General features: G+C 45.8%; 1 long non-coding RNA gene across 1 annotated transcript in view; it reads left to right on the top strand.

Moving 5' to 3' along the window:
* LOC134935467 (uncharacterized) overlaps positions 1-22,544 on the top strand; it is a 207,795-nt gene extending 185,251 nt beyond the window's left edge. The window contains exons 3-4 of the long non-coding RNA XR_010180159.1: positions 21,885-21,993; positions 22,082-22,544. This is a non-coding gene — a long non-coding RNA (uncharacterized LOC134935467). The remainder of the gene's footprint in view (positions 1-21,884; positions 21,994-22,081) is intronic.
* The last annotated feature ends 210 nt before the right edge of the window (positions 22,545-22,754 follow it).

Here is a 22,754-nt window from a genome sequence, read left to right as displayed (position 1 = left end):
TGCCTACATTTTATGTAACTCTTCTTGTCACCGCTCTGTCACCACCCCAAAATGTCAGTAACATGTCAATCATCTGCAGCGTTTGGGGACCTGCATCATCATAGCCCCAGATCTGCAAATGCACAGTGTGGCTTCTGCACATGTGCATATCCAAAAACATTGGAGATGTAAGTAAACATCTGGTTTGTGTATATCTCTGCATTAGGCGCTGTGTCTGGGAAGTGGGAACCATTGCCTCTCTGCTGTGGTGTGGAGAAAAGGAAAGGGCAATATTGCAGCTGAGGACAGAAAGCCAGAGAGAGAGAGAGTAGACTCTCCTTCATTCCGCCACAAGTTGACTCATTACAAGCCGCTGACATAGTTGCTGGCCGTGTGCCCTCAGGGCGACTGTGCTGTGTGCCAGGCACACTTGGCACACACATAGTTACGGCTCTGCTCTTTGGTGTGAATGCCAGGCATCCTGTTTGGAGGAAACCAGGCACCGCTCATCACCAGGCCAATACCATCCCTACAGTGAAGCATGGTGGTGGCAGTATCATGCTGTGCAGGAACTGGGAGACTAGTCAGGATAGAGGGAAAGATGAATGCAGCAATGTACAGAGACATCCTGGATGAAAACCTGCTCCAGAGCGCTCTTGGCCTCAGACTGGGGTGACGGTTCATCTTTCAGCAGGACAACGACTCTAAGCACACAGCCAAGATATCAAAGGAGTGGCTTTAGGACAACTCTGTGAATGTCTTTGAGTGGCCCAGCCAGAGCCCAGACTTGAATTCGATTGAACATCTCTGGAGTGATCTGAAAATGGCTGTGCACTGACGCTTCCCTTCCAACCTGATGGAGCTTGAGAGATGCTGCAAAGAGGAATGGGCGAAACTGACAAAGATAGGTGTGCCAAGCTTGTGGCATCATATTCAAAAAGACTTGAGGCTGTAATTGCTGCCAAAGGTGCATCAACAAAGTATTGAGCAAATGCTGTGAATACAGAGGCGGAACTACCGGCAGTGCAGGCAGTGCACTGCACTGGGGCCCGCCTCTGTCCAGGGGCCCAAGCATGTAATGAGTCAAACTGACTCATTACATGCCGCTGTGCGCTGCAGGCAACCGCTGCCCGCAGCGCACAGCCGCCCGGAGATAGGAGCTGAGCAGCGGTACAGACGGGGGAAGGAGGAGGGAGCCGGAGGACGGAGCCGCAGCAGCGCTTTGTTACTGGTGGAGGCGCTGCTGCTGCTGCTCCTCTGCTTCCCTATAGGCTGTCTTCCGAGAACAGCCTATAGGGAAGCAGAGGGGCAGCAGCGCCTCCACCAGTAACAAAGCGCTGCTGCGGCTCCGTCCTCCGGCTCCCTCCTCCTCATTCTCTACTGCCCGGGAATCGTCGTCTGACGCAGCTGCACCGAGGAGCCTGAGGGTAAGTATAATTCTTCTTTCTTTCTTTCTTTCTTTCTTTCTTTCTTTCTTTCTTTCTTTCTTTTTCTTTCCTTCTTTCTTTATTGTGCCTGCCTGCCGCAATGTGTAAAAAGGGGGGACTACCTGCCGCAATGTGTAAAAAGGGGGGACTGCCTGCCGCACTGTGTAAAAAGGGGGACTGCCTGCCGCAATGTGTAAAAAGGGGGGACTACCTGCCGCAATGTGTAAAAAGGGGGGACTGCCTGCCGCACTGTGTAAAAAGGGGGGACTGCCTGCCGCAATGTGTAAAAAGGTGGGACTGCCTGCCGCAATGTGTAAAAAGGGGGGACTGCCTGCCACTATGTGTAAAAAGGGGAATCTGCCTGCCGTAATGTGTAAAAATGGGGACGCTGTCTGCCGTAATGTGTAACAAGGGCACGCGGTCTGCCGTTATGTGTAAAAAGGGGTAATCTGCCCGACGCTATGTGTAAAAATGGTGAATCTGCCTGCCGTAATGTGTAAAAAAGGGGGGCTGCCTGACGCTATGTGTAAAAATTGGGAATCTGCCTGCTGCTATGTGTAAAAAGGAGGAATCTGCCTGCCGTAATGTGTAAAAATGGGGACGCTGTCTGCCGTAATGTGTAACAAGGGCACGCTGTCTGCCGTAATGTGTAACAAGGGCACGCTGTCTACCGTAATGTGGAAAAAGGGCACGCTGTCTGCCGCTATGTGTAAAAAGGGCACGCTGTCTGCTGTAATGTGTAAAAAGAGGAATCTGTTCGCTGTAAGGTGTAAAAGGGTCTCTACCTGGTGTAGTGGTGCTACTGTGCGGCGTAATTTGAATAATGGAGACTACTGTGTTGGTATTATTTTGTGGCCACACCCCTTCCCCACGAAGCCACGCCACTATGTATTTTTGCGCGCGCCTACGGCGCGCACTGCCCCCGGGGTGGACTTGGATGGGGGGGGGGGGTGCCCAAAGCATTTTGTCGCACCTGGGCCCACCGCTTGCTTGTTCCGCCACTGTGTGAATACTTATGTACATGTGATTTCTTAGTTTTTTATTTTCAACTAGCTGGAGTACCCGGCAATGCCCGTGATTTTAAGAATGTCTGTTTGCAAAAATAAATTTAAATATTAAACACACAGTATAAATAACATTGTAGATAGCTGAATACCTGTGCTTTGCTACGGGATGAGGATGGTAAATTAGAATGAAAGTTGTTTGTTAATTTACGTTGGTTGGAGATCTAGTATATAGGCATATCTTGCTTCCCTGATGCACTTGTGTAGTGGCCAGACCCGAAGGGACCCTGCTCTTCCCACTATACTACTCTGTCTGTGGCTTCCTGCTGCCTCCATTCCCCTCCTCACATTATGTCAGTGCCCCTGTGAAATTATCGATTTTTTCACAGTTTATTATATAGCGCAGCACATTATGTATCTCCTAATATACTCTGTGCTGTTGGGGGACCGTGCTACATCCACTATATAACTGTCAGTGTGTGGGTTTGTGCTATCTGCATTTCCCTCCTCTCATCATGTCACTGGCCCTGTCGCATGCAGCCCTGTCATCACTGACATATCATGCATGTCCTGATATAGTCTGTGCTGCCGGCTAGGGAGGCCAATCCCGGGACGTTTTTTTTCAATCCCGGGATTCGGGATTGAAAAACGCTCAATCCCGGGATTCCCGGAATTGCAGTAGGGAGCAGGGAGAGTGGGAGTGGAGGGCAGTGGAAAAGAGTGTAGGGAGCACGGAGGCTGTAGGGAGCAGCGCTGGATAGTGGGTGTAGTGTAGGGAGCAGCGCTGGATAGTGAGTGTAGTGTAGGGAGCAGCGCTGGATAGTGAGTGTAGTGTAGGGAGCAGCGCTGGATAGTGGGTGTAGTGTAGGGAGCAGCGCTGGATAGTGGGTGTAGGGTAGGGAGCAGCGCTGGATAGTGAGTGTAGTGTAGGGAGCAGCGCTGGATAGTGAGTGTAGTGTAGGGAGCAGTGCTGGATAGTGGGTGTAGTGTAGGGACTAGGCAGCAGCGCTGGAGGGTGGGTGTAGTGTAGGGACTAGGGGGCAGTGCTGGAGGGTGGGTGTAGTGTAGGGACTAGGGAGCAGCGCTGGAGGGTGGGTGTAGTGAAGGGACTAGGGAGCAACGCTGGAGGGTGTTGGAGTGGTGTTGGAGGGTGCTGGAGTGGAGCGGGAGGGAGGCTGAGGCGAGCACTGCAGTGAGGGAGGGTGGTTGTCAGTAATGCTACACTTACTATTAGACGAGCGGCAGCCATGGACAAGACGCGCTGAACGCGCCGGAGGCCTTTCAAATTGCAGCGCTGGCCGTCAGCCAGTCAGAACGGGCAGTCCGGCAGCCAATCAGGAGCCGCTGCGGCCGCTTCCCTGATTGGCCGCCGGTCCACCAGCTGTGATTGGCTGGCGACCGGCGCTACATTTGAAATGCCCCCGCGGTCTGTATTTATGGCTGCCGCCCGCCTAATACTGCCGCCCGCCTAATAGTAAGTGTTGCTTACACCAACCTCCCTACTGCCGGCCCACCCCTGTGCTGCTGTCCCTCCCCTAGGGGTGCTAGGTGTGTTACCCCCACAGTGTTGGTTCCCAGAGTGTAAGTCATATGTGTAGCAAGTTTGGTGTAAATTGCTCCAGGCATTTCATAGTTATGCTGTCTGCTGAAAACTGTGCTGCTGCCTCACTCCTACGGGTGCTAGGGGTGTCTTATCCCCACAGTGTTTGTTCCCAGTCTGTAAGTCATATGTGTACCAAGTTTGTTGTAAATAGGGCCAGGCATTCGGGAGTTATGCTGTCTCCTGAAATACTATGTGCTGCTGTCCCACCGCTAGGGGTGCTAGGGGTGTCTAACCCCCACAGAATTTGTTTCTAGATTGTAAGTCAGATGTGTACCGAGTTTGGTGTAAATTGTTCCAGCCCTTCCACAGTTATGCTGTCTGCTGACATACTCTGTGCTGCTGTCCCACCCCTAGGGGTGTCTGACCCCCACAGTGTTTGTTCCCAGAGTGTAAGTCATATGTGTACCAAGTTTGTTGTAAATTGCTGCAGGGATTCCAGAGTTATGCTGTCTGCTGAAATACTCAGTGCTGCTGCATCACCCCTAGGGGTGCTAGGGGTGTCTAACCCCCACAGAGTTTGTTCCCAGATTGTAAGTCAGATGTGTACCAAGTTTGGTGTAAATTGCTCCAGCCCTTCCACAGTTATGCTGTCTGCTGACATACTCTGTGCTGCTGTCCCACCTCTAGGGGTGCCTGACCCCACAGTGTTTGTTCCCAGAGTGTAAGTCATATGTGTACCAAGTTTGTTGTAAATTGCTGCAGGGATTCCAGAGTTATGCTGTCTGCTGAAATACTCAGTGCTGCTGCATCACCCCTAGGGGTGCTAGGGGTGTCTAACCCCCACAGAGTTTGTTCCCAGATTGTAAGTCAGATGTGTACCAAGTTTGGTGTAAATTGCTCCAGCCCTTCCACAGTTATGCTGTCTGCTGACATACTCTGTGCTGCTGTCCCACCTCTAGGGGTGCCTCACCCCACAGTGTTTGTTCCCAGAGTGTAAGTCATATGTGTACCAAGTTTGTTGTAAATTGCTGCAGGCATTCCAAAGTTATGCTTTCTGCTAACATACTCTGTGCTGCTGTCCCACCCCTAGAGGTGCTAAGGGTGACCACAGTGTTTCTTCCCAGATTGTAAGGCATATGTGTACCTATTTCTGAGTACATTGCTCCAGCAATTCCATAGTTATGCTGTCCCCTGATATACTGTGTGATGCTGTCTCTCACCATAGGGGTGCTAGGGATTTCTAATTTTTTTACTTGTCTCCGCCGTGTTTTAATACGCTTGTATGTCAACTTTCACGCTCTTCGCTTGTAAACTGTAAACAGAAATACAGACAGAAGGACAAATTTTCACTTTTATATAGTAGATACATTTAAAAAAAATTCAAAAACACTTTTTCCACGTTGTCATTATGGGGTATTGTGTGTAGAATTTTGAGGGGAAAAATTAATTTATTCCAGTTTGGAATAAGGCTGTAACATAACAAAATGTGGAAAAAGCGAAGTGCTGTGAATACTTTCCGGATGCACTGTATCTCCACATGTGCCACCATGGTCTTGTGATGGTGGTTGTAGTGTGGATTAGGACGCAGTGTGATTTACAGAAAGTAACCATTAGGGTGGGTAATGGGGGAGTGGTGAATATAACGCTTGCATGTTGCAACCTTTTAGGGGGCGTGTTGCAGCCACTGAATAGCTTAGTTTTGATGTACATTCTTAGCAACCACAGGGTTGCTCAGAGGTCCGATGGAGTGACTGATGTTCGTCCGATGCTGAGTCTTTGTAAGTAAGCGACAGATTTGAGAAGCCAGTGGACACAATTAATATTCACTTCTGAACCAGACCCATTAGAAGGTCTGCATCATTGTGTAGGGTACTTGAAGCTGCACTGCCATACAGGGCCAGTCTCGACAGGCTGGGGGCCATGGAGATCGCCTGTGGACCACACTGCCTGAGGAACCATCGGAGGGGGAGGGACCACTGAATCACTGTCAGGGGCCCCCAGGCCCAAAAGTGGACCTAGATTGACTTTGTTGAACTGCTTAGCAGTAGAGATGAGTGGGTTCGGTTCTCAGAGAACCGAACCTCCCCGAACTTCACTACCCGAGCAAGTCAGGCTTGGTTTTTCCCGCCTGACTCGGAAACCAGAACGAGGCAAAACGTCATCATTCTGCTGTCGGATTCTCGCTGGGTTTGGATTCCATATAAGGAGCCGCAAGTCCCCGCCATTTTCACTCCGGCATTGGAGAGTGTAGACAGAGGACGCGTCTCCGTCCTCAGTGGTAGTGTCTTGTGCTGCATCTGTCCAGTCACAGTGGTTGTGTCCTCTGCTGCCATATGTCCAGTGCTGCTGTATAAGTCTAGTCCGGTGGTGCTGTGTTGTGCTGCATCAGTCCAGTGGTGATGTCTTGTGCTACATCAGTCCAGTCACAGTGGTGGTGTCCTCTGCTGCCATATGTCCAGTGCTGCTGTATAAGTCCAGTCCAGTGGTGCTGTGTTATGCTGCATCAGTCCAGTGGTGGTGTCTTGTGCTGCATCAGTCCAGTCACAGTGGTGGTGTCGTCTGCTGCCATATATCCAGTGCTGCTGTATAAGTCCAGTCCATTGCAGTGGTGCTGTGTTGTGGCCTGCATTAGTCCAGTGGTGGTGTCCCTGTGCTGCTGTATATGTCCAGTGGTACTGCCGTATATATGTCCAGTGATACTGCCAAATATGTTCATTGATACTGCCGTATATGTCCAGCGGTACTGCTGTAAAAATCCAGTGAACCTGTTGTATAATTCCAGTGGCACTGGCATATAAATCCAGTCCAGTGATACCGCCGTATATGTCCAGTGATACTGCCATAAATGTCCATTGATACTGATGTATATGTCCAGCAGTACTGCCGTATAAATCCAGTGATCCTGCCGTATATGTCCAGTGATACTGCCATATATGTCCAGCAGTACTGCCGTATAAATCTAGTGATCCTGCCATATAATTCAAGTGGTACTGGTGTATATGTCCAGTGATACTGCCGTATATGTCCATTGATACTGCCGTATATGTCCATTGATACTGCCGTATATGTCCAGCGGTACTGCCGTATAATTCCAGTGATCCTGCCGTATAATTCCAGTGATCCTGCCGTATAATTCCAGTGGTACTGGCGTAAAAATCCAGTGGTACTGACGTATAATTCCAGTGGTACTGCCGTATAATTCCAGTGATCCTGCTGTATAATTCCAGTGATCCTGACGTATAATTCCAGTGATCCTGCCGTATAATTCCAGTGGTACTGGCATATAAATCCAGTGATCCTGCCGTATAATTCCAGTGGTACTGGCGTATAAATCCAGTCCAGTGATACTGCCGTATATGTCCAGTGGTACTGCCGTATATGTCCAGTGGTACTGCCGTATATGTCCAGTGGTACTGCCGTATATGTCCAGTGATACTGCCGTATATGTCCAGCGGTACTGCCGTATAAATCCAGTGATCCTGCCGTATAATTCCAGTGGTACTGGCGTATAAATCCAGTCCAGTGATACCGCCGTATATGTACAGTGATCCTGCCGCATAATTCCAGTGATCCTGCCGCATAATTCCAGTGATCCTGCCGCATAATTCCAGTGATCCTGCCGCATAATTCCAGTGATCCTGCCGCATAATTCCAGTGATCCTGCCGTATAATTCCAGTGGTACTACCGTATAATTCCAGTGGTACTGCCATATAATTCCAGTGGTAGTGCCTTATAATTTCAGTGATCCTGCCGTATAATTCCAGTGATACTGGCATATAAATCCAGTGATCCTGCCGTTGTCGAAGTCGAAAATATTTCAGTACACACATCACGTACAAACTACACACAGATGGCCTCCGTGCGCGTACTTGTTCTGCCATGCGTGCACATATTCGCAATTTGCGTATGATCGCTCCCGCAGTCCTGCGTATTAGCGCGTGGTATGAGTAATTACGGTAGTATTTGTAATTGCATGGAAAATCCATAAAAACACATTAGATATTTAATCCACATAGTGCACAAGATACACATAGTCTACATGCACCACACCAGCGAGTTATACTTGCTTAAAGGGTATAATAACAAAGGGATTCACCTTTACAGGATAGGAGGGGACAGAATTAGGTTAAGAGGTGGTGTTTGGTATCCAGCTGTAGGGTATTTTAAGAGCAATATTCCGGTGTTGGTTAGCAGAAGATTGCACGCTCCTGCGAATAGTTATGCGCAGGAGCAGAATATTAATATCAACTGTATTTACTGTACTCCTGATATTTGGCGGGAACCCAGAGGAGAACATCTGCAAGTGCACCTGGACCCAGGGCCGGTGCTAGGGTGTTCGGCGCCCCCCTGCAAACTATAAATTTGCGCCCTCCCATATTCCTTTGGCGCGCGCCGGGAAAAGGGGTGTGGTCTCACAAGTAAGGGGCATGGCCACACAGTAGTACCCCCATTTAAAATTACGCCACAATGTAGCACAATCTTATTAATCTTATACGTAATGCCCCACCCGTAGTAGTAGCGTCCTTATACGTAATGCCCCACCCGTAGTAGTAGCGTCCTTATATGTAATGCACCCCAGTAGTAGTAGCATCCTTATACATAATGCCCCCCCAGTAGTAGTAGCATCCTTATACATAATGCCCCCCGAGTAGCAGTAGCATTCTTATACATAATGCACCCACAGTAGTAGTAGCGTCCTTATACGTAGTGCACCCCCAGTAGTAGACGCGTACTTCCTTATACGTAATACCCCCCAATAGTAGTAGCGTCCTTATACGTAGTGCACCCCCAGTAGTATTAGCGTCTTTACACGTAATGGCCCCCCCAGTAGTAGCATTGTTACACGTAATGCCCCCCTGTAGTAATAGCGTCCTTATACGTAATGCCCCTCCAGTAGTAGCGTTGTTACACGTAATGCCCCCCTGTAGTAATAGCGTCCTTATACGTAATGCCCCCCCAGTAGTGGCGTCCATAGAGCGCGCGCACAGACATACCTCACACACACACACACACACACACACACACACAATTCACACATATATACACACACATACACACCCACCACACACACACACACACACACACACACACACTTCTCTCTCACCCTCCACTTACCTAATCCAGTCTCCCTCTGTACAGCAGCCATGTCCGTGTAGCTCCGCCCCCTTATGGCCTGTTTAGCCACGCCCCCTACCATCCCGTGTAGCTCCGCCCCCTTCTGTCCCGTACTCTGCGCTCTCACAGTCACACAGATGAGATGAGGTGAGGGGAGGGAGGAGGCGTATCATGCTGCAGGTGCCCGCTGCCAGTGCCTGCCATACAGTGACAGACACAGCAGTGGCTGCAGCAGCATCAGCAGGGGGGACAGGACGGCGCAGCAGGGAAGGGATGCAGAGCAGTGGAAGCGCCTATCCGTTCCAGCGCCTTCCTGCACTGCATCCCTTTGCTGAGCGGGTAGCGCCGGGCCTGCCTGGACCAGACATCGCCCACCTATTCAAACCGACCTATGACCTCTCCTGTACTGTAAACGGCCATCCCAGTGACCAATAGACAAAGAGATTACAGTTTCCATTGTGTTAGGTTTTGGACAAATGTCTAAAAAGCCAGCTGCAGGCCCGGTCACACACAATCTCTGAAGATCATCTAGCTTGATGATTGAGGACCGGACTGGGAAGCGCAGGCGAACAAACGTATGTATCATAGACTGTAGCCTTTTTCTCTTATTGTATTGTATTGTATTATTCTTGTAACCCCCTGCTAGTAAAATAACCATTGGTGGGTTGGACCCCAACATAGTTTTGAAATACAATTTGGTGTCGTGTCCCATTTCCTGCTAAGGTTTAAGGTATATTTCTATCACACGTGTAGTTGCATTGTGCTCTCAGCGTGTCTGTGTGTGTGTATGCACTGCGTGTACTTTGTACGTCCGTCGCAGCGTGAGTATGCAAAGTGCATACAGGGTACGGGCCTTTGTATGCTGAGTAAAAAGTACGTAGGGTAAGGATTACATACAGCGGCTGCAGCGGCTCGAATTAAAGTGTATTAAGGTATAGCTTTCTGTCCTGTAAAATAATCAGCATTCACAATTGGGGGCTCGATCCGGTTTTTCACACACTCAAGGGCTAACAGATCATAGCAGACATTAATCTATCAGCAAAGGGTGGAAATACATCTTTATGTTAAACCTTTTTCTGGTTGCTGGATGTTTTAAAACCCTATTTTTGTGCTGTTAGATTGCGTCTGCTCTGTCTGGTCTGCAGAGGTGCTGAAAGAATCCAGAGGTAAACAGGAAAAAAGCTATTTAAAAAATCTGTAAAAATTTTTGGCGCCAAAAGTGTACACAAAGGGTACCGATACTTTGCATACCCTCTCACATATTGTTGCCACAAGGTATAGGTTTTTAGATCAGTTTAGATCTGTGTGAAATCGGATACATTTGTTGCTATATAGATAAATTTGAATTAGTGTGTTAAGGAAATAATTATAATAAAAACACAAAACGCAGTTCTGGCCTGGTTGTAAAGGGTTTATACAGAATAAGTGTGGGTTGTGTTAAGTGAGCGATTATAGTTTGTATTGCTCACATTTATAGAGATTGTGTGATTTGTTTTATTGCGGACGCACATTTTGTACACGTGGTCCGGACAAAGTACATGAGCGCGCACGCGGCATAAAAGGCACGCACGGTCGCGTGTTTACGCAAGGTTGCGTAGGAGTGCGGATGCGAAGTACAAATTACACAATAGATTGTTCAATTAAAAGGTGGGATAGTATACCTTAAATACAATAGCACATAACTATCCAATTTCAAAAGCAGATTAGTATACGACATTTGTCTAAACTGTACTGCATCTGGGGTAAAGCTGCCGATCAGAAAGAGTGGAAATTTTCTGTACAGAAAAACACTGTGTATTTGTGTGAGCTGAAAGCGGAGTGAGTGGATTTGAACCCCGGAATTCGGGATCCCGTCGTGGGTACACCAAGTAAGTGGCGGCTGACTCACATTAGTATAGATAGTAAAGTACGCAAATCATGAGGAGATTTGCAGAGGAGCGTAATAGGGAATTGTACATTGTGTAGTATTGAAGTAAAAGGTTTTTTGTTACGCTCCGGCTGAGGATCGCAGCTTGTATATTCGACTCCAGTGGTCGTAGAGCGGATAGGTAACAAGTACCTATACGCTGTGCGATTGGACCATGCATTACGTGACGCAACTTGATACCCTTGTGCGAACTTTTTGCACAAAACCGCTGTATCATTAGTGCCGTGTAAAGCATACGCAAGCGTGATTTGTGTGTAAGTGCATAGGGAGTTTTCGCTGGTCTCTCTCAGGAAAATCTCCAACGGTGGATATTCACTGGAAAAGGTAAGTCACTCCTAAAACTCCCAGTGAATAGAAACCAGTTAAGGGACCTCACTCGGTACGCGGTGGTCACTATTGGAGTGAGTTGTGGTACATCAGCGGAGAAGGAGTGGGTGAAAGCGCTCTAAGAACTTTCACCGTCTATTCGTGTCGTGCATTGGGGATTGCATAAAAGGAAAAAGTACACGATGGGATCCAATTGCACAAGCGGTAGACGTATGGTTGCCAGGGTTCAGGTTGAATAGCCGCGGCCAAGGGGTCAGCGAGGTTTATTATGTGTGGGAAATATGGTCCAAACGCAGAGACTTTTTGTTCTGAATGGGTACGTATGACTGCGGAAGATAGGGTATCATTCCCTAGGATGGGCAGCTTTGAGCCAGAGGTATTACAGAACATAAGGATTAGGATATGTCTGATAAAATCCAGAAAGCAAAGGATTAGACATACAGATTGTTTAAACTTGTGGCAGCAAGAGGGGGATGTGCAGAGGGAGTTGGCTCGCACAGCAGGTTCCAAACCTAGCAGGAAAGCAATGGCGACCGCACCACCACCACCATATGTTGATGGGGAGAAATTGGCTACAAGCAATGGTGCATTGGTAAAGGATAGGAAAGTAATTAATCCATGTGTTAACCCTAACCCTTGCCAGCTGTATCCCATTTTAAATTTTCACCAGGACTGTGAGCAGGAAGATGAGCCTAGCACGATATCGGCACTCTCTCTAGCAGCCACCATACGGAATACTCAGGTGGGCATGGCCCAACCACCAAGGTTTGTAGCTATGCCCCCTAACGGAGGGGTAAGTGAGGTTGTGTCCACAGGTAAGTACGGCACCATACACTATGCAGAGACAATAGCTCCCCGCATTATAGAGTCAAGCCAAAATGATGTAGTTGAATTAAATCCTGTCAGGGTGATTGCAGTTCCCAACGGGAGAACTGACAATCAGGGAGTAACCCCCATAAGGAACATTGCCATGCATTGTCCCTGGTCCCGAGCAGAGTTAAGGTCAATTATGTCAGTATTCCCCGATCCCATAAAAGATCTAGTCGGATGCCAGAAATTCATTAGAGAGTTAGGTAACACCCATGAACCCACAAACAAAGATTGGCGAACAGGCTACGGGTGTGTCTACCCTCAAATATTGACATCACAAAATTCATAACGGATTGTAAATTAGATGCAGAAGTACCTCTCACTGATGAATACAATCAGGAGAACGTAAAGCAAATCAATCTGCAATTAGGAGTGTATTTCCCTACTATTGTTAAATGGAATAAAATCTTTTCCATAAGACAAAAGGAAGGTGAAATGGCATCTGAATATTTCCATCGAGCACTGCAGGAAATAGCTAGATACACTGGGATCGAGGATATTAAGGATAATGCACACCACAGGGAGGTAGCTGTCTCGGTGTTAATGGATGGTTTAAAGGAAACACTGAGGACAGGGTGCAAACCTCTCTACCTAACTGGAGAGGTATCTCGGTGGCTGCGTTGAGAGAGTCTGCTATCAAGCACGATCGGAATATCAGTAAACACAGGGAGTCGCAAGGGGATAGGCTGATGACGGTAAGTATACAGGCTCTTACAGCAAAACCACATCAGCAAAAACCCCAGACCCCTGATGTTAAGTCACATGTAATAGTATGCTACAATTGCCAGAAGGAAGGACATTACTCAAGGGAATGTAGGAATAAAGGGACACATAATGTATACAGACCCCCTAGACCAGGATACGAACCACGCTATAGCACACATAGTTGGGAACAGGGACTACATAGAGAGGAAACAAGGAGGTACCCACCAAGGAGGGACTGGCAGGCCTCTGAAAAATCACAGCTACCCCCTCACATATTGTAGATGCCAATGCGCTGCGGGAGGGTCCCACTACACAATAGGGGTTGGGCCACACCTGTAGTCTGCAACCAGTGAAGTTGATTGCTAGCCTTGGTAGTGAACCTGAGGTCATGGTTGATGTAGCTGGTGTACCATTACCTTTCCTTGTAGATACAGGGGCGGCCAGATCAGTGTTAAATTCCACATCAGGTGTAAAAACCACGGGTAAAACGATTTCGGCAATGGGAGTAACAGGAACGGTGCAACAATACCCTTTGAGTAGACCTGCAGAGATTACGATAGGGCCCTTGCAAACCAAACATTCTTTCCTGTTGGCTGCATCGGCTCCGAATAATCTACTCGGCAGAGACTTATTGTGTAAAATGCGGTGTGTCATATACTGTACTCCTCTTCTTGGATATACCTGAGAACCATGCTCAAGAAGTGCAAGCTATATTAGACACCCCTCAAAGACTAATGTCGCACTCTACTGTTATAGATACGTGTCCATCAAAGGTAGAGGAAATGATCTCGCAAATACCGGGTTCCCTTTGGACCAAAGATGGACAAGACACTGGATTGATGGAGAATGTAGCGCCAGTAGTAGTACAAGTAATAGATGGCAGGATAGCTCCAAAAATCCCTCAATATCCTCTGAAGCAAGAGGTAGAATTAGGAGTGTACCCTGTCATAGAGCGGCTGCTACAGCAGGGCATCCTAGTCAGGACGTCCAGCACTGCCAATAGTCCCATCTTCCCTGTGAAAAAGGGTGGGGGGAGGGGTTACAGGCTAGTGCAGGATCTAAGGGGGATAAACAAAATAGTTGAGAGCCAATTCCCCTTAGTGCCCAATCCAGCTGTCATCCTTATGCAAATTCCCTCTACTGCAAAATTCTTCACTGTCATTGACCTCTGTTCTGCTTTCTTTTCTGTCCCTCTTCACCCTGACAGCCAATACCTCTTTGCCTTTACGTACAGGGGAGTACAGTACACCTGGAATCTCTCCCCCAAGGTTTCATTGACAGCCCGAGTATTTTCTCCCAGGCCTTGCATGACTGTTTACAATCCTTTCAACCTGAGAGTGGATCAGTGCTAATACAGTATGTCGATGACTTGTTGTTGTGTTCAGACTCACTCGAATCGTCCTTGAAAGATCCGAAACAGCTTCTGTTTCATCTTTCCCAGACAGGACACAAGGTTTCAAAGGATAAGTTGCAGTTGTGCCGGACCAGGGTCAAATACTTTGGACACTGCTTAACACAAGGACTTGGGCACCTGACCGCTGATAGAATACAGGCGATTCGCGACATGACTCTGCCACAAACTCAGCAACAGATCCGCTCTTTCCTTGGAATGTGAGGGTACTGTCGTAACTGGATTCCGGGGGTTCTCCATACTGGCTTTACCTTTGCAAGAAATGGTCTCTTCGAACAAACCGGAACGGATCTCTCACACAGATGAGTCTGAACTGGCGTTTGAGAGACTCAAACAGTGTTTATCACAAGCACCTGCATTAGGTATGCCAGATTATGAGAAGCCCTTTGAATTGTACGGTACTGAAAGTGCTGGGTGCGTGGCAAGAGTCTTAACACAGAGACATGGTGATGCCAGCAGACCGGTAGCCTACTACAGTGCACAGTTAGACACTGTAGCACGGTCTCTCCCCACTTGCTTGCGAAGTGTTGCAGCGATAGCTTTGCTGGTAAGTAAAAGCAAGGACGTAGTGTTAGGACATGACTTGACCATTCATACACCTCATGCTGTATCAGCCTTACTAAACTCCGCCCAAACTAGACATGTCTCATCTGCTCGGTTTACAAAGTGGGAATTATCACTGATGGCCCCTGTAAACATCACCATTAAGAGATGCAGCTCACTAAATCCTGCAACCTACTTGCCAAGTGTGCCTAATCATGCACAAAGGGTGGAGGATGAGAACGAATTGTGAAGGAGGATTTAGTGCAGATACTGATACTCATGATTGTATGGAATACCTGAACCAAATTTTCACTGCGAGACCTGACATCAGTGACAACCCACTGGAAGGAGTAGACTTTACCTTCTACACTGATGGTAGTTGCCACAGACAGACGGAATCGGGAGACCTGTGCACCAGATATGCAGTTGTAGATGACGAAGGTATCATAGAAGCTGAACCCCTTGGCCCACCACACTCAGCGCAAGTCGCTGAGCAGGTCGCCCTTACTAGAGCATGTGAGTTGGCCAAAGGTAAGTCAGCTAATATATACACAGACTCTAGGTACGCCTTTGGAGTGGTGCATGGTTTTGGGGCCCTGTGGCGCCTCAGAAATTTCATGATGGCAGCTGGCACACCTGTAGCGCATGCGTCCCACATCAAAAGGCTCCTGACAGCAATACAGGAACCAGACAGAGTGGCTGTTATCAAGTGTAAAGCACACACTTACAACCAAGACCCAATCTCACTTGGTAACAGCCGGGCAGACGAAGCTGCTAAATCAGCAGCAAGCACCATCATACAAACAAACATCACACCATTGATGACATTTAACACTGTCAACACACAGCAGCTAATTGAAATGCAAAATTTGTGTTCCCTACAGGAAAAGGCGGTCTGCAAGTCGAAGGGGTATGGTCAGGAGTCCTCAGGACTTTGGACAGATGGACACGGTAAGCCAGTGGCACCCAGAGCATATCTTCCAAGTCTAGCTGAGGTGGCACACGGTCTGACTCATCTGGGCAAAGAGGGTATGTGCAAGCTGGTAAGAGTCTACTGGAGTGCGCCAGGATTCTCTTCCCATGCAGGTAAGAGTAATGACATGTCTTACTTGCTTGAGGAAGAATATTGGTAAGACAGTACCAACAGAGCCATCCCATATCCCTCCTACAGACGGACCTATTCAGGTAATACAAATTGACTTCATACAGTTACCACCCTGTAGGAATTTGAAATATGTGTTAGTATGTACTGATGTGTTTTCCAACTGGGTAGAAGTGTTCCCTGCTGCCACAAAAACTGCTACGTTCACTGCAAAGACAATTGTGCAGGAATTTGTCTGCAGATATGGTATCCCTAGAATGATTGAAAGTGATAGGGGTTCCCATTTTACAGGTGAAGTCTTTCAGATCATGTGCAAACTGATGGGAATTAATAGCAAGCTACATACTCCATACCGGCCACAGGCGAGTGCAAAGGTGGAGAAAATGAATAGCACTATTAAGAACAAGCTGAGCAAAGTGATGGCTGAAACTGGATTGTTGTGGCCAGAAGCTTTGCCACTAGAGTTGTACAGCATCAGAACCACTCCCAGGTCACTGCTTAACTTATCACCTTTTGAAATTCTTTTTGGTCGACAACCTCATGTAATGATAGACCCCCAGGATGATTTGAAATGCAATAATGAAATAACTGTGAAATATTTGGTTAGGATGAGCCAGCAGCTGAGAAATCAACAAAGAAATCTAAAGCTGGTGATTCCTGACCTACCGAACAGTAATTGTCATGACATTGAACCTGGGGATTATGTGATGATACAAAATTTTCTACACTCAGGTTGCCTCATTGACAGGTGGGAAGGACCGTATTAAGTCTTGTTAACCAGCACTACAGCATTGAAGGTTGCCGAAAGAGAGACTTGGGTCCACTCGTCCCACTGCAAGAAGGTCGCTGACCTGGAGAAAACTCGTGACAAAGAGCAAGGTGAAGAGAACCTCGTATCACTAGAGAGTCTGTTCCGGGAAAGTTGAGAGGCAGGAATGTTGAGCGGCACCTGAGTGCGGCGAGCAACAAGATCAAGGACGGTTGTCGCACCATTTTCTTTTTTCACCACCCCCTGCATTTTCCTTTCTTTTCTTCTCCTTATTTTCCTTCTTTCCCCTAACTAAATGGATCTATCACAAGAGACTGCGTTTCGGGTTCTGCTAGTAATATTGTTTCTGCTCAGGACAATTTGTTTTGGTGAGGGTCCCAGAGAGGTCGAGCAAGGATCTGGAATGGGTTCTGATGGCGAGTACGAATTTGTAGGATCTCAGGAGCAGCACATCACTCGAGTAAAGGATGGTATCAGTAAGCGCTCTAGTAGTCATGGGGCTCGGATGCTCACAGGTACCTCAAGGACAGAGTAAGTCAGGATTAGTATCATACCCTTTAGCAATAGATGAGGTACTCGAATTACGGGGTGGGAGACCAGTGGACAAGAAATTCAATATATCTAGGCCTCTTAGCTTGAAGCTCCACCAGTACAACGTAGATAGGTCCCTGTTGTGTTTTAATATTTCCAATTTTCCGAAAACCAGGAAATTGAGAAGTGACTTGGAATAACCAGACAATGGCCAATATTTACTAAGAATTCGAGTTTGTCCGATTTGTGTGTTTTTTTCTAAGTCCCAATCCGGGAATTCACTAAGCACCAATCTCGGCAGTGTTTGGACTATTGGTAATGGTTTGATTTGCAAAGTTCCGAAATACGAATGAATAGACCATCGGTCAAACGTGGCTGTTATTTCATACAATACGGGAATTCACTATTCATTCGTATTTGGGTGTTAGTTTCTGAGTGCTCAATTGCGGTCGTATTTTTTTGCGAATCGGTAAAAAAAGCGGCAAAAAAATAGACCTGCTTTTTTCAATCGTGTTTACATGTGTTGCAACTCAAAAATCAATCACACCTGAATTAGGATGCCTATAAAAGGATGTTAGGCCCATTTCAATACACCTACACTCAGAAATGGCAGCAGGACTGTGGGCCAGTGATCTTTTGTGTGCGGTGGGATTCCTCAGACTCAGACATCAGCCTGTAAGTACCCAGGGCCAAGAAACTGAACATGGTCAGCAGGTTGTATAGGTTCCGCGGAGGCTGCGCAGGCCTCGTTTTTTTAGGGGGCGTTTAAACTTGAATTCATTGTCCGATGATAAGGTCATACAGATGTTCCGTCTAAATCGTAACAACATTTTCCGTCTGTATGACCTTGTCAAACTGGGCCTAGACCCTGAGACAGCACGCTCTCACTCTGTCTCAGGCCTGCACAAACTCCTGGCTGTGTTGCACTTTCTGGCTACTGGCAGCTTTCAGGTGTCTGGGGATGTCATAGGAATCTCACAGCCCTCATTTTCCAGAATCTTAACACAGGTGATGTATACCTAACTACCTCTTCTGTTTTTTGTTTGTTTGTTTTAATTTCTCGGTGGCCAGTTCTGTCCTAAAATCTCATGTTTATTGTTCTTTAAAATATACACACAGGTGTTGGCTATTTTGCAGCCCCACATCGAGGCCTCAATCTGCTTCCCTACCCAGGAGTCTCAGTGGCATGCCGTCAGGGTAGATTTCTATGAGCTGGCTGGCATGCCCAATGTGCTTGGAGCCATAGATTGCACACACATTCAGCTGAGACCACCTAGGGGCAGGCAGCACATATATACTAATCGCCATTTTGAACACTCCACAAATGTGCAGGTGGTTTGTGATGCAAATCTCAAAATAATGAGTGATGTTGCTGGTTACCCTGGGGGCTGCCATGACTCCTTCATCCTCAGTCAGTCATCCCTCTTTGATAAGTTTGAGGACGGACAAATGCCAGATGGATGGCTGCTGGGTATGTAATTTGATATGTGTAGGCCTGCGTATACTTTGTCCAAATACAGGTGCAGATGTATTAACCTGTAGAAGGCATAAGGAAGTGAGAAACCAGTGATATGTGCAAGGTGATAAAGGCACCAGCCAATCAGCTCCAATATGTAAATGAACATTTAGGAACAGATTGTCTGCTGCCTTTATTACCTTGCACATATCACTGGTTTATCACTTCCTTATGCCTTGTACAGGTTAATACATCTGCCCCACAGTGTGTTACTTATGTGTTGCTGTATCTTAACATGAATCACGTTGCTATATCTGTCTTTTAGGTGATAGAGGATATGGCTGTTTCTCTTGGCTTCTAACTCCATTGTCCCGACCTGATACCCCTGCTGAACACAATTACAATCATGCACATAAGTCCACGCGGAATGTGATAGAAAGATGTTTTGGTGTGCTGAAATCTAGGTTTCGGTGTCTGGATAAGTCTGGTGGCCTTTTGTTGTATAGTCCCTCCAAGGTGACTCAAATTGTGTTCTGCTGCTGCTTTCTTCATAACATGTGTTTGCAACAACATCTGCCACATGTTGAGGAGGAGGAGGAAGAAAGCAGCCAGCAAGCAGAGGAATTAGAGACATCTGGTGATACTTGGAGTACAGATGTAGGGAGGCAGGTTAGGCAAGAGCTCATCACTCGCTATTTCTAAGGTAAGTTTGGTTTGCTTATTTCATTTGTTGTGTAATCATAAATAGATGTTTTGCCATTTTTTTGGCAAAACCATTACTCAGAATATGTCTGTCTCCTTGACACATACAAACATACCCTCGCTTTATGCAAAACAAATGTCGCATGTGTATTGTGTGTATTTTAAAACTCAAAACAACAGATTATGAGTGGCATGCATTAAGTCTGGATAAGTGATCGTAAACTTGCAGTGCTAATTTATTACAAGCACACATAATCCATTTAGTATTTTACTTTATCATTGTGTGTAACGTCCTAATGCACAGGTTCACAAACTCGGCCCTCAGGACCACACACAGTGCATGTTTTTCACGTAACCCAGTAGAAGCACAAGTGTATGAATTACTCAGACATATGTTAAAAGGTTCACAGGTGGAGCTAATTATGTCACTTGTGATTATGTGAGTAGACCTGCAAAACATGCACTGTGTGGGGTCCTGAGGGCCGAGTTTGAGAACCTGTGTTCCAAAAAAACACTCCTCAACATATAATATGTTAGCCTTGAGGAATACATGTGTCCCTATGTGTGATGCTCCATCATATTTAAGGGACACAAACTTACTGTAATCAAAAATAATTTATTTCCTAATGTTTGCTGCAGTAACTTGCTGATGTGTAAGTAAATACACAGTTTGCCACATATATACATTATTATACACATTCTTTATTTTTTGGTAAAAAAGTTCTTATTTGTTGGTTTCTGCATCATGTGTAATAACATTCTTACTAATTTTTAACACACACAAACATGTCCCAACAATAATGACATTCATTTTGTCAATGTTTTTAAATAATTCAATGCCAACATATTAAAAGCTTTTTACGCAACTCAATTGTGTTCTTCTTGTAATGTTGTATAGAGAAGAAAGGTAAAATAGTTATCAATAACATTGTAATTTGGATTGTCTGCAGGATATGAGAATGATTGGAATCTAGAAAGAGTAATGATTAGAAAAAAATCAAATGGTCTGGTTACTTCCTGCTAACATGTATGTGGCTGCCTGGCAATGATTGTGTGTGCAGGAGAGGAGAATGATTGGAATCTAGAAAGAGTAATGATTAGAAAAAAAAATCAAGTGGTCTGGTTACTTCCTGCTAACATGTATGTGCGGCTCCATCAACATTTCCCTCCTCCAATACAAAAAAAAATGGTAAAGAATAAATGTACGTACAAATTTTATGATGTTGTTTGTACCACTTATAATTAATGAGGTTGCATAAATTGTCAAGGAGCTAAGTGTTATATATATTTTGCCAAACATACACTTACTAACTATTTAGAGTTACTTATCAGAAATGTCTAATTTGTTTTTTTTTCCACGTTTTTTTGGGTGGCTGCTTGTCCTGCCCTTTGCCTTTAGCACTGTCATGTTGTCGTGCTCTGGTGGAGCGTCTTGGTGGTGATGAGACTGGCGTGATATTTGGAGTAGTCGTACCAGAACTGCTGCTTGTTTGTTGTTGGTGCATGGATCTGAGTGTTTCATTCAGGTTAGTGAGGGTGGCATTGAGTTCACGTGTAGCAGCATTTTGATTGTCTACAATTCGGAATAAAATTTAATTAATCTTTTGATTGTTTTGAAAAATGTTCATATAACTTTGCTGTTGTCTGTGCTGTTCTTCCATTAGTCTGTGCTGTTCTTCCATTATGCACTGTAAGTTGCCCATGACCTGTGTAATGTCTGTACGCATGAGTTCCATGGTATTGCCAATTCTGGTTGTTTGTTCATTTTGTCTACTCAGATTTCTTGATATTCTTCTGAGGTGACATGGTAGGCTTGCAAACATTTGTGTCTGCCTACGCAGGCAATCTTCATTAGTGGCCTGCTGTCTAGCCCAAATGGTCCAAAACACCTGATCAGGGCCTTGTGTTACTGGTGTTGTTGGGCTGTGTTGTGGTGGTGGTGTGCTTTGCTGTGGTGGTGTACTCACAGGTGCTGGGGGGCTCATTCCTTGGCTTAATGGCTGCATTTCGAAGATGTTTGTCTCCTCCATGTCACTGTGTTGCTGTTGTTGCGGAGGGATGCTGTTCCCAGGACTAGAAGCTGAAATGTTAAACAAATCTCCGTTAGCTATCCATATGTTTGAAAAATTTAAACAAATCACTACACATGGAACACATGTCATTCACTGTTGCTTTCAAATATTCTGCCTAGCAACATCATCACTCATAACTTAAATACATACATATGCCTGTTTGTGGCAAATGTGTCTGGTTACTTAATTGTGAAAGCAAACACTTTAGTTTTATTGTAGCTCACACATACTCCACCATAAAAACACTTTGGAATCCATAATGTGTTACCTTATAGCTTTGATCAAACAAACATAGTAATGTTTTTATATGTATTTTGCAATGTTACCTCAAACACACATGTGAAATTTGGAAAAACAACCTTACTTTTTTCTAAAAAAAAAACATGATTTTTTGTTGCAGCATCTTACACACAATGTGATACTGTATGGCTCAAGTGGACATACATATCTTTACTGGATGTGGACAAGGCCATTTAGCTTGGATTCCATTTCAGGTTTTACTTACTGCGGTAAGTATCTAAGTTTTTGATGTGTTTTGACTTAATGCGGTTAAGAAAAAGTTGGATTACGTTCTGAAATTGTTTACATTTATTTCAGTGTGATACTCACAATCAAGATGAGGGGAGTGTGGATGACGTCTTGGAGGTGTGTCCAAAATTTGGAGTGGGGGGACAGAACATACGGACGATAATCTTCGTGGCGGGGTAGCCTGCTGTGGACATACGACCTTGCTTTCTTTTCGGCCACAGGGTTTTTGTGGTGATGTCTTACAGAAGTCCCACTTCTGCTGCTCCATACTTCTTTTGATGGACCTATTAATGAAAGTGCAATTTTGTTATGGCCATTCCTTTACAAACATACCCTATACTACAATGGACACTTTACCTGCTTCCGCAGCATCATCATCATCAGATGTGATAGGAGTTACTGGCCGATGAGTAGTACTGCTTTTTTCAAACACTGTATTAAAAAAAAAAAATATTCATGCTATTGTTGATACATCCACCCATTATGCTTAGAAACATTTATTCTTTAAGAAATGCTTGCTTTATTTTTAATAAAAACATAAGGACCGGAAACAAAAAATACAATACATAAAACAATAAACATTGTCCAATAGACCTATGCACTATGGAAAAATCAACACAGGAAAACATGTACAGGACACTGACATAGGCCACAAGTAAAAAAAAAAAAAAACATTACCAACCAAAAACACACACATCTTCATTTTGTATTGAAAGGAAAAATATTACAGATGCAATATATA

Source organism: Pseudophryne corroboree, chromosome 6, assembly GCF_028390025.1.
Source record: "Pseudophryne corroboree isolate aPseCor3 chromosome 6, aPseCor3.hap2, whole genome shotgun sequence".
NCBI lineage: Eukaryota > Metazoa > Chordata > Amphibia > Anura > Myobatrachidae > Pseudophryne > Pseudophryne corroboree.
This window is presented reverse-complemented; position numbering and strand designations above follow the sequence as displayed.